Source organism: Diachasma alloeum, unplaced genomic scaffold, assembly GCF_001412515.2.
Source record: "Diachasma alloeum isolate Michigan unplaced genomic scaffold, Dall2.0 Dall_scaffold_00283, whole genome shotgun sequence".
NCBI lineage: Eukaryota > Metazoa > Arthropoda > Insecta > Hymenoptera > Braconidae > Diachasma > Diachasma alloeum.
This window is the reverse complement of record NW_021680422.1, coordinates 497,445-509,992: the sequence shown is the minus strand read 5'-3', so window position 1 is coordinate 509,992 and position 12,548 is coordinate 497,445. Positions and strand designations below refer to the sequence as shown.

Here is a 12,548-nt window from a genome sequence, read left to right as displayed (position 1 = left end):
TGTATAAGAGACAGTAGCTTGCATCAGATTTTAATATATTTTAGGCTAACAAGATTAAATTCAAACTAAAGATCACGTTCGATAGATAGTCCATGCGGGCCTTCAATTAAATATTCTATGTTATAATTTTCGTTTCATTGAATAAATTAATTGTAAAAGTGTTTTTGTACTGACAGAGTTTAATTTTCTGATATAGTCAAATATTTCATAGATCTCCATAAAATCACCAAATTTTTTCCTCCAAGAGAAAAGTCATCCTTTTCTCTAAGAAAATAAGTTAGATCATTTTTCTTCTAATTTGTCGCCTCAAGAGCGAGTAATACGCGCGCGAATTTTCCTAGTTAATAGCAATCTGGATAGCAATCGAATTTCGCAATGCTCAATAAAAACAATGTCAAAAAAAGACATAAGTTTCTCAAGGGAAAAATTAGTTGAAAAATGACATTGTTCAAATTAATGATGAGATTTACCTTCTCGTTGTGATCGTGACTTGTCACAATCCCCTCTTTCAGAAATAATCCATAATCCTTGTAAAATTCGTTGTATTCCTCAAGTTGTTTTTCGATCTCTCATTGAGATATTTCAGAATTCGTGCGGTCAAAACTGTCCTCAGTTTCCTAAAATACAAAATAATGGCTTTCACGAAAAGTCGATTTAGCTCAAAGGTAAGTTTTCAAGGAATATCTCTGAATCTAGAAGAGATGAAGCAATTTTCGTTAATACCTTTTTTGTAGCTTTCATTCTACTCTACAAAAGCGGTCATGAAATAAATTTTGGTATTTCGAGATACCAATTCCGCGATTCGGATTTTCGAGATATTTCGCGAAATCTCGACTACGGGACGATCTAATTTACCCGTCACATCTTTGCATTTGAAATATTTTCATTTTCATTTTACCTGATGAGATCAGATACTACCAAAGCTGATGTACGCTGCGGTAGTCTGGAGGCCAAGGGTAGGAAAGGTGGAAATGAGGAACCCGTTGCAAGGCCTACAGGGAATTTTCCTGAGGGTAGCAGCGGGGACCATGAAGATCATAGCTTATGAGGCGTTTGAAATAGCAACCTTTAGACCTCAGAGTGATAAGTTGTAAGCACAACACCTTACAGGTTGCGATGTCAGCAAGAATGGAAAACGTCAAGCCAAGGTCATTTTCAACTTAGCTTGATAAATGGAAATCCTTTGACAGGTAGATCCGACAGGGGGAAAAAATATCAAATTAATAAAGCCTTCAAAACCAGAATACCATTCAGAGAGCAGTGACTAGATTCTGAACTTAAACCTGGACCCAGGGAGGAGTATTAGTTGCCGATAGATTTGGCTACAACGACCGATTTGGGGCGGGAATCTAAAGATTGAAAGATAGCTTCGAGAAAAGCTTTCTCTTGGGCCAGTGTGTAACAGTCTTTCAAGTCGAGGTGTTGGCCATAGTCAAGTGTGCCGAGCACCTGGTAGCAAAGAGACGGAAGGTATGAAAATCTTCATCTGCAGTGACAGCCAGGCGGAAATAAAAGCAATGGAAAAAGCAACTACTAATTCCAGTGTGGTGCGGGAGTGCATGCAAGCTCGTGCCACTCTGGGACAGAAGAAACTACAGGGGAACGAAGAGGCGGACCAGCAGGTTAAGAGAGGAACGGAGGGCGTTCCTCCGGAGGGTGTGACGCGTATGGCCTTCGTAGTGGGTAATAGAATCAGAAAAGACCAACTACAGCGGAAATTTCAGGCTAAACTGGCTAAACTGTTTATGAAGGCGTAATAAACTAAAATGAGAACTTCTCGCTCTGAACAGGAAAAATCTGAGGATTGCGATAGGACTTCTGCCAGGCCACAATACCCTCAGGGCTCACCTGTTCAACATGAAGCTAGGCGAACGGGTAGCCTACCCTAGGCTATGTGGAGCCGGTAGAGAGAGGACGTCGCACATTTTCTGTGCGAATGCGCTCTACTGACTTTACGAAGAGATAGGAGCTGGGGCCAGGCTTTCATAGAACCAGCGGACCTAAATGAAGTAGTGGTAACCAGCCTCATTAACCTAGTGAAAGACAAAGGACTGGGGCTGGCAGATTGATCAATACAAGGCAGATGTTACAAAAAATATTTACGGCTTAGATGACTCTGGGCGAAAAATTGAGTGGCCGCACTTTTCTAAATCTAAATCTTACCTGATGAGAGCTCTGTTCTGGATCAATTCACGACTTAAATTCAGGGGAATATCCTCGGAGTCAACGACACCTTTAACGAACCGCAGCCACTTAGGTAGTAAATTGTTGGCTTTGCTCTTTATCAGTACTTTTCTGCTGTAGAGGGAAATCCCCACTGATGTGTCTCTGCTCAGTTCTAAGAGTCCCGGCTTATCGTCTGGGAAGTATAGGAGGGCGCGTATGCTGAGGGGTACGTCGGCGGTATAATGGAGGATGAACCTAGGGGCATCGACGAATTGGAGATGAAACGATAGAACTCAGCGTGTTGCTCGGCTGTTACTTCCTTAGGGTCGAGCATCCATATTGGTTGGATCACATTCACACGTTTTCCATTCACGAAAATTGGACTGCCCACAAAGTTACTGTATTTCTTGATAATTTCTGTGAAAAGAAAACGTAAAAATCCCAGTTAAAAGCCAGAAAAACGATTGTCTAAATATCGATAGTATAACTTAAAAGCCTAAAAATATGCCTTTTTATTTAGAGAAGCATTTCGCTGGTTTGTTTTATATAAATAGTGAAATGTTTTATGCAAAACAAAAAATTATATGTGTAGAAATCGAAGTTCTGAAAACTAGTTGAGAATTATTATTCTACACATTTTTTAAACTAAAAAAATATTTTTGGCTCAAAAATAAAACTGTCGGACAAGAAATATACGATCATTCTTTGTTTCTAAGTAGAATGAAAGAAATCTTAATGTGATTTCATTATATTTCAGATGAGTGTCATTTTGGATCTTTCCTCTACAATCTAATTAGTCGAAAATTCCAGAAATCAAAATAATATTCTCACGATTAATAAGTTCCCTCGTCACTGAACTCTCTGGAGTCAGTCTTAAGGTGCATCACGATTTGAGTTCCTGATTGAACCCCTCTGCCTCAGATATTTCGTAAGTCCCCAATCTGCAAATTAAATAATCTAGAATAAACCTGTAATTAGTATCATCAATCACTAAGTAGAATTTAATATTCACCCGGTGGAGGACCAATGTAACCCCTTGGCATCCTTCTCATAGGACTTCGTAAACACTTCAACCTTGTCAGCAAACATGAACGCACTATAAAAACCTACACCGAACTGTCCAATTATGCTGGCAGAGTCCCCTGCTGCCTGATTCGCCTTCAACTGCTCTAGAAAAGCCTAAATAAATAGATCGATAGTCTATAATAAATAAAATAAAATGAATAAGATAAAATCAGAATAATTGGATAAAGACTAAAAATGTTTGTTCCATTACTTCAGCAGATATCTAGTCATGGACTGAATTTCTCCCAAAAAAAATGTATCGGGTTAAATGTCTGAAATAAAATTACTGTTAAAATTTATTCCATTCTCGAAATTTCAAGAGAAATAATATGCATAATCAGGTCATGAATTTAAACCCCAGTCTAAACTGGATATTTGTCAATAAAAACTTCTGTTTAAAAAACATTTCGAGAAGTCTTCTAAATAGAACTTTTATGATAGAAATCCACCTTCGAGCCAGATCGCGCAATAGTCCCCAAGTTGGACACCAACTCCTCGCGAGTCATCCCAATTCCGGTATCCTGAATCGTAAGTGTTCGATTTTGTTTGTCTGTGACAATGTGAATCTCTAACTCCCTGTCGCCCCCTTCTTCGGGGGATAGATTCCTGCTAAGCCTGAGATATCGTAGTTTCTCGAGAGCATCACTGGCGTTAGATATCAACTCTCGAACAAATACCTGATAGAAAAATCAACACATAATTAATATTTTAAGCGTAACTTTTAGTTCATTCAAATTGTATTAGAAATAATGAACTTTTCACCTCTTTATCAGAGTACAACGATTTTGCAACGATTTCCAAAAGCATTTGAGTTTCTGACTGGAACTCATGCTGAGCACTTTCTCCTGGAAACAGGAAGTAGAACGAATAAGTAACTTTTTCGAATTTCCTCGTTGTCCTTCTGCTGTAGTAAATGAATATGCGACACTTTTCTTCTTTTTCGCCGATTTTACAAATACTGCTAACAAGGGTTACCTGTTCGTTTCTCTGTATTTTTTACGATATTATGATACTCCACGTCTGTTTCACTCTTAGGAGCTGCCTGAGAAGTTAGAAATCTGGTATTTCTCAAGGAAGAAGAAAATCCTAGAAGTACACAAATGGTTAGCCTCAAACATAACCTAAACCTCTTACGACAGTAGATGAAAATATGATATTAATGTACCTAGACACTGCAGCGATCGATATTCGAGGAGTACAAATCTGTGATTGTAATTAATCGACTTGGAAAACAATTTCCCGCACGTGATCACATATGCCGTAGTCGACAGGCGGCTACCATTTTTCTTTACTACTACTGTGCCGAGGGATAGCGAGTTTCTCTGTTACCGACTTCAATTTTCTGCAATACCGTCTTCAATTTTCTGCAATACCGACTTCAATTTCCTGTAATATCGACATTTTCGTCCAAATCCAACATCTGTATTTGATTTGTCAAACAGGTCTTGTAAGAGTTCTCAAAGTGACTAGTAACATATTTACACACGTTTCTCATTAATCTCAATTTCGCTATCTACTGAAGTAATTTCATACCATCGACCGTTTTTAGGCATAATTATGATCGATTACCATTTTTATAAATAAATCTATACATTTCTGAAATGAAAACGATCCGAGGATTAATTAAACATCACTTCTAATTGATGTATTTATACAAATAATAATAAAAATACCGATTTCATTAGTGGAGTATTGCAATATCAATTTCAGTGATTTGATATCAATGACTGATCTGGATCAATCGCTTAACAACTGTACTAATCTAGATTTACATATTGTGTAACGCTAACCAAAATTCTATTCCATTGATCACTTTCCTTCCACACAATACCGTCATATAAACAGATTATAACAGTAACAATTGTTCATCTATACTTCGAGGAAGCTGCAAGTACAGGAGGAGATAGTATTAGCTGCGTCGTTCTCTGTGCATCCACATTTAAAAATATTCTTTTCAATCGACGAATATTCAAAATGATCAATGAATTTTTAAAATGACCACGTCATCTGTGCTACAATAATGGTAAAGTCTCATACCGAAGACATGCAAATTATCAGTTTTTGTTTATAAAATTGAAATAAGAAATTGTCGATGTAGTTGCTTGTATTAATACATGAAGATTATAAATATTACAAATTTCTATTATATGGAAGGCCGAATACAATTCTACGAAGGTATCGATTTAATTAGCTACTAATTTTATTTTTTTCATATGTTAATTCAACAATGATGCATTATCGATTTCATTCCTTCCGATTCTTACTCATTCGCTTCGCAACCATGGATATAGGTTACGGTATTCTAGAGAATTTAGTTTTGGCGGTTGGTATTTTCGATATCCCACAATCGGGCATGGTGACCTCAAGCCGTTATTGTCTATTATTAATCTCTTGAAGGTTAATAACATTCAATAATCGAGGTATATGTACATAAATTAGTAATTAAGTGATACTGGTGCTTTACCGCCTAATAACAAGACCATTTCCACATTTTGTTAGCTACAAAATAAGTCCTTTGAAAATGTATCGAGATAGATGGAAAATTATTAAAAATCGATTAAACAACAAGAATGTCAAACGTTCTCAGCTCACTAAATATACCTCAGAATCTAACAGGGACAGCGAAATTTTAGTTGAGACCCCTTTTGTAGTCTTGATTACATTCCACAAAACACTTCCGAGAGAAATTTCGCTATTTGCTCTAGATTTTCAGGTTTTTATGAAAAATTGAGTAACCGACGACTTGAATCTTGAATCGCCTTCGCCGTTGAATTGATTAATTAATTTAGTACGAGTTGCACAACTCCTCATATCCTGATAAATATCGATTTCATCTCATGAATGACTGACTCGAGTCGCAAATGTCAAGATTTTTTTTATGGAACATTTCTCAGCTATAACAAAAGTTGTTCGATCTTTCCCTTGAATCTGTTCATTGTCGAGATGAGGATGATGATGATATTAGTTTACATATAATGAGACATTTATTGACACCTCTTTTTTCAGGTTATAGCCAAACGTTGGCTATAATGAGCTCGTCACGGGATAGATATCCAGGGAGAAGAATTATTGTCGATCTTATACTGAAATTCATCGAGCACTTTCGAACAGACCCATTACCAGTGTACAATTCTCCAGTGTGGGTACAAATGAGCCAGGCTTGCGAGAAGCCATTCACTTCAAGGGAAATATGGATCAATGTAATTCAGGACAGAAAGGGGGTTCTGACAAACCCCCTATTATTATTAACTATTTGACAAAAGCAAGGGAGCTGGACAATCCACAAAACGAAAATATTTTCGAGGACGACGATCAACTGAACGAAGAATAGAGCTGAGAATTCAAACTTTTCCCTTTTTTGTTCCAATTGAACATGTTGATTATTGTACACAGACGAAACTTCTTAAAAAAAATGTTCATTGAATAAAAAGATTCTTGCGTAGATGATTTTAAGCCCACGTTATTTAGAAATAGAACATAAGGATATGGAGATATATCAATGAGTGGTAGCTTTTACTAGAAAGAATCACGAAATAATTGGAAGCAACAAGCGCTTTTAAGATTTTAGCCTAAAATGGATAGTTACTGCCTTTTAATTATCCAGGCAATGAGGTGTTAGAAAGATTTGTTTTTTTATTGCAGAATTCAATCTTTCAACGCTCGTCGAGAATTTAGCGTTTTTTTTCTTGCTAATTGTGTGCATGAATTAATTTTTATGATTAGGTGTGATAGGGATTCTGAGGAGGAAATTATGCAATGAATTATCAAACTTTCAGGATCGTTACTTTTTTATTACAAAGCAATTATCTGATTATTGTCATATTACAGTACGTATCAAGACATTCCGTACAGAAATTATATTTAACAACATTCTTTCCCCTCTTCTCATATGACTTAGAGCTTCATATCATTTCATTATGGCTTGATATCTTCGTCTAGAATCATTCATTGACAACATGAATAGATTTCCATCAGGATCTAAAAATTTGACTCATGCCGAAACAATTGATCAATGATAACAATTACACATTTAAATCGACAATGAGTGGATTGAGGAGTCAAATTCAGAAAAAAAAATTTCACAGGTGAGAAAACTTGAAGAAAAATGTTTTGATATTTCCTCTTAAGATGATTCATTATTGTGACAAATCGATACTTAATGAAATATCTTTATCCCTTCAGAGCTGGCTTAAGTCTAGTTAAGGGTATCGAAGTATTTTGCCAATTTTTTTCAGTGAAATGCTTCTACTTTTGTAGTTGAACATCAGACCTTTCATTTGAGCCCCATTTGACCCTAAGTTTTCGGACACTTTAGCATGATTTCATTATTTAAATTTTGAAGGTTTCAATTTAATTCTCAATTTTGAACTGTTACGTCAAGAATGGGTTACTTGACACAACTTTATTAAATTAAAATTCAATACATTGAACCGAAGAAACAAGATTAAATTCAAAGATCGTCTCGAATATAAGGAACAGAATTCAAACACAAAACCCATTTACAAAGGTCCCCTTTTACTTCAATTTTCTAGACCCCAAAAAGGTTTGGAATCAAAGGTTGGAAAGGTCCACTTGGAGTAAAATGAAAAGAATTTTGAATAACTTTGAAGTGACTCAATAGAGTCTATATTTTAACAAAATAAGTAGAAAAGTATAACTACAACATTCGACTTACATTCACTGCTCTGCTTTCAGTCGTAAAGTATTTTGTATGTGGTTAAAAGTAATGCCGCACTGAATTTAAGACGTTGGATTAAATTCTTTATTTAAATGAATCAAATAATTAAAAATGTCACAAGACTTGGGATTTCAGAAAATAATTTAGTTACGAAAGACTAAAACGGAAATTAAATAGTCATCCAAGACTATATGAAAATTAAAGGTCGCGAAAAACCCAAAATATCGCCTTAATAGGTCGATAATAAAATTGGAACCGTGTCCAAAAGAAACTGGAGTATACTAACTCTCAGATATGAGCTACTACTACTACTGTAGCGATGACTACAAAATGCAATCGGAACTGTAACTGTCGTGCTGCTATCGCGCACAAGTCTTTATAGTTTATCTAGGAGGGTGTGTCCTCAGAATGCATAGGGAAATTTCGGGGACCAATTACAAATGACTCTAGCCGAAATTTCCCACTCCAGTGGTTTGAAATCTCCTTGTTTCGAGATCAACTCCATCTCTCTACATGAAGATCTTTTTGGGGTGTAAGCGGTCTTTTCTATTCCCCAACAACCAATGAAAATTGTTTTAGGAATGCCCATATATTCCCTCCACAATTCTCTTTTATCTCTTATTTTCAACTTAGCGTTAACATCTTTGTTATTTAATTTTTTTGAAACAATTCAGATAAATTTCATGAAATTTTATGATAAATTATAATTCATTGAAGAAAAATAGTAATCTAATAGTAATTCAATAATAATTCAATGACATAAAAATATTGTTTAAACTTTAATTATTTTGTGGTTTTCCACGTTGATAATATTTCTTAAACAATTATGATAGTTTAATTAATATCCGAAATGGAAAATTATTCATAAAAGAATCATTCTGTTGTATGATGCATTTTACTATTTTTGTGTCACATGTTCGTCAATGTTTATGTCATTTCCTCCATGTGGGAAACGAAATCGTTACTCTATTTTTATATCAAATATTTGTCGTGGGAGTTACAAAATTTGGACCCACACTTAGAATTTGTTATCAACAGTTTTCCGGTTCAAGAGTCCAGTGTTTATTGAAATTTACGGTCATACGTGGAAAGTACATGATTAAGGAGACGAGACTAGACTCAAATGTTTACAGTGCATCTGATATTGTACAGCTGATATCTCCTTAATCTAGGAGAAACTCGACGTTGGGAACATTTTTATCGTTCACAGATGTGTGCAGCCGAAATATTCCCAACATCGAGGGGGTCGCTTTCCCTCGTCACAGAAGATAATTTGGGTTTCAAAAGTCGCTTCTATCACTGAGATAATTGAATGACGACGTAAGAAAATGAATTAAAATGAATTTTCTGACGGATGTCACAGAACTATAAAGAAAAATTCATTAATTCTTGGAAAAAAAAATTGGAAGCTCTACTTTTGGAGGAAGACTGATAAAATAATTGGAAAATAGCCACTTTAAGTGATAAGGAGTATTCTTTGTAAACTATTCATATACAATCAATTTTCCACTAAAAAAATTATTCCTTCGGAATCGTAAGAAAATTATTCATATTCAGAATTTTACGAAAAGTCGATTTTATTGCTAAAAATAAATTTTTGTAAAGTTTAGACAATCGCAGTTATTTATTTATAAGAAGAAAATGTGTCGGAAAATAAATCTGTTTAAAATGTTATTCGAGTGACACTGAATATCTATGATCATAATGAGATTTCGCTTTTCAATTTTTTTCCCGCAAATTCATTGACAAATTCGATGATTAAAAATGTCTGAATCTGTAGTATGACCTATCCCAAACTGTAAAAGATATTTAGATCTCTTTGATAACTCGACGTAACTCACCTTCAAGTCTAGTTAGAAATTATAATTCTACATATTGCCAGTATCCATCGTTCAGATAGGATTTTCAAATGAATTTTTGTAGTATCCACGGATCTTGTTGATACTTTCGTCTAATCAAAAAACAAAAACAAAGATCAATATAAATATTCAATTTATGGGAGAGCATAAAAATATCTACTAATAATGGAACTCACTCTTCGAGATCGATATCGGACAATAACAACAATAAGGTTAATTTGCCAGACTAGAGAATTAACAACTCTACCGGAAGATTATCATCCACAAGTGAAAGAAAAAGAGGAATCCATCGTCATCCTCAATTGATTCACTCGAATTAGGATTATACTGATTGGAATAAAAAATTCTGTTTTTTTTTTTCATCCAATTTACGTGACAAAAGACCGTTAAAAAATTTTTCAACTTAGTCACTATCGATTGGCTACACTGTCCAGTTGGATTTTTCTTTCATTTGTAATTTTATTTGGATTAGATACTTGAGTTAGTTTATATTGTGGTCATCTTTTCAACTTATGCGTTTTTTTGGAGAAATCCATACAAATTTGTGACACTATTGATCGACTCATTAGATTGATAAACAATAACCTAGTAAAAATACCCGTCAGAGAGTGACCTTACCGACTTACGGAAAAACATTATCCGAGTTCGACAACTTACTATTTTTTTTTCTTTTATTAAAATTCATTTTGCATTCAAATTGGAAAGTTTTTTTTCTCAAGTTCTCAACTCTATTATTGGAAGTGTTCATATTCGTGTGGCGGAGGTATGAATCAACACAATGCGGAGAAACGATGTGAAATAAAATGGGTCAATCAAACTTGAAATTACGTTTTCAATAAATATCTTCAAATCTAACAAAATAGGGAATTTCTCGTGGAGACACTTTTGTAGGGCAGATTAAACGCTGCAGAGATGATTTTGACGAACATTCCTTGCTTACAAGTTACTTGTACGACTTCACTACAGAATTAATTCTGTAAAATTTTCCACTTGAAGTCTAGCCCGACCTCTTCAACCGCATTTTAGATTATGACTATTGCAAGATCCTGATCTGATCTATAATTCTCTCCTGTTATCGCTCGACTCATACAAATTATGTATTTCTACAAATTTCTTGTTTGAGTTTCTTTCTCATAATATCATTTTGAATCCTCTCACACCCTCCACGCATCAGCCCTGGCCAGTCTATTCTGCTAATTAATATTTATCTTTAATTTTAATACCTGAGGACTTAGTTCCAGGAGTTAATTAGTACTGTATAATCTTAACCATCACGTATGAAAAAATTCAATAGAATTTTCTAGCGAATTCACTAGAAAATTCTATTGTAATTCTATAGGAATTCTACAGGGTTTCTACAGGATTTTTATTGGAATTCTACTGAAAATTTCTGTTTGTTTTTTGCGCTGATTCTATTGGATGTTCTATAGTCAAAATTCAATAGATTTTGAATTTCTGTTAGAATTTTTCTATTTAAATTTTTCTATTAGAATTATTTTTCACTAATTTTCCAAGTTTTTTTCACTCGGATTCTTTAATGCAAAACGAAACCGAAACCAGCGGAAAAAACAGAAAATTTGTGAAAAATAATTCTAATAGAAAAATCTCAATAGAAAAATTCTAACAGAAATTCAAAATCTATTGAATTTTGACTATAGAACATGTTATGTCCGGAGAAAGATTTTAGCGTTGAAAGGATATGTTTTAATTGTCACATTAAAATCAAAGCTAAAATTATTAGATTTTATCATTATTGGACGACGCAAAGTTTTATACTCTTACCTTTTTCTAAAATATAAAGGAAAAGGGTTTGATTTAGGGATAGGGTTTGAGTTGAGACTAATTACTAATCAGGAAATTTGGAGTTGTAATGGGAATCAAATTTGAATTTAAATATATTTTGAATAACTATTCGGTTTACAAAAACATAAGCGTGATTTTACAGAAATCTATATAGTTAAAATTCCTACCCCTGGAATGATCTGAAGGATTCAAATTTGGGTTTACAAATTTTGTTACTCACAATTCGGTCCGTTTTTTATAAATTAATCGATGTGTTTGTAGATCCCTGGGTAAATCCGTAATTTCCTCACCAGCAATTAGTCGTGCTAAAGGCTATTATGGATACTTTCACGGAAACACTTTCTTCTACTCGTTGATATTTTACTAAATTTAGACAGTTGAATGTTAAGAGTTTAAGTTTGAGACTGTTTACAACGCGTCACAATGAACGAATTCCTTATTTGTGAGAAAAGTCACCACTCTCGATTAAAGAAATTTTGTTCCCGGATAATTTCAATTGTTCGTAACTTACTATTAATTCAGTACTATCCCACATAATCGAAGGAAGAATTGAAAAACCGGACCGATTAAATGAACTATTTCCACCAGAATTATTACTGCTCCGTCGCTGCTACAAGACTGACTTATTTTGATTTTTCTGACATTTTTATATGAATTTTGGGGTCACTTATCACATGGGCTCCAACGAGGCCATTTTTAATTGGTGAAAAATGTCGTATGACTTTTCCCACTCTTTTGATTTTTATGGGGAAGTAGTTCATTCGGTTTTTGGGATTTCAATTCATCGGTTTTCAATCGTTGTTTCGCGCGCGAATCTTAGTATTGGGTAATTGGGGCATGCTGAGTGTGCCATTTCATCACTTTTGAACTCGATTTCAATGTCTTCGGAATTTTTAATCGAGTTCACGTGGTAAAATGCACTCTATTTAGTTTACAATCATTGATTTGTTTCTTGGTTATTTTACATAAAATTATTC

The 12,548-nt window shown here is 34.5% G+C and overlaps 1 long non-coding RNA gene and 1 pseudogene across 1 annotated transcript; one reads left to right on the top strand and one right to left on the bottom strand.

Moving 5' to 3' along the window:
• Positions 1 to 4,707, bottom strand: part of LOC107045582 — a 6,925-nt pseudogene extending 2,218 nt beyond the window's left edge.
• Positions 4,708 to 5,547: 840 nt separating this feature from the next.
• LOC107038439 lies at positions 5,548 to 6,678 on the top strand. Its single transcript, XR_001460897.2, has 2 exons — positions 5,548 to 5,651; positions 6,238 to 6,678. It is a non-coding gene; the product is annotated as an uncharacterized LOC107038439 (long non-coding RNA).
• The last annotated feature ends 5,870 nt before the right edge of the window (positions 6,679 to 12,548 follow it).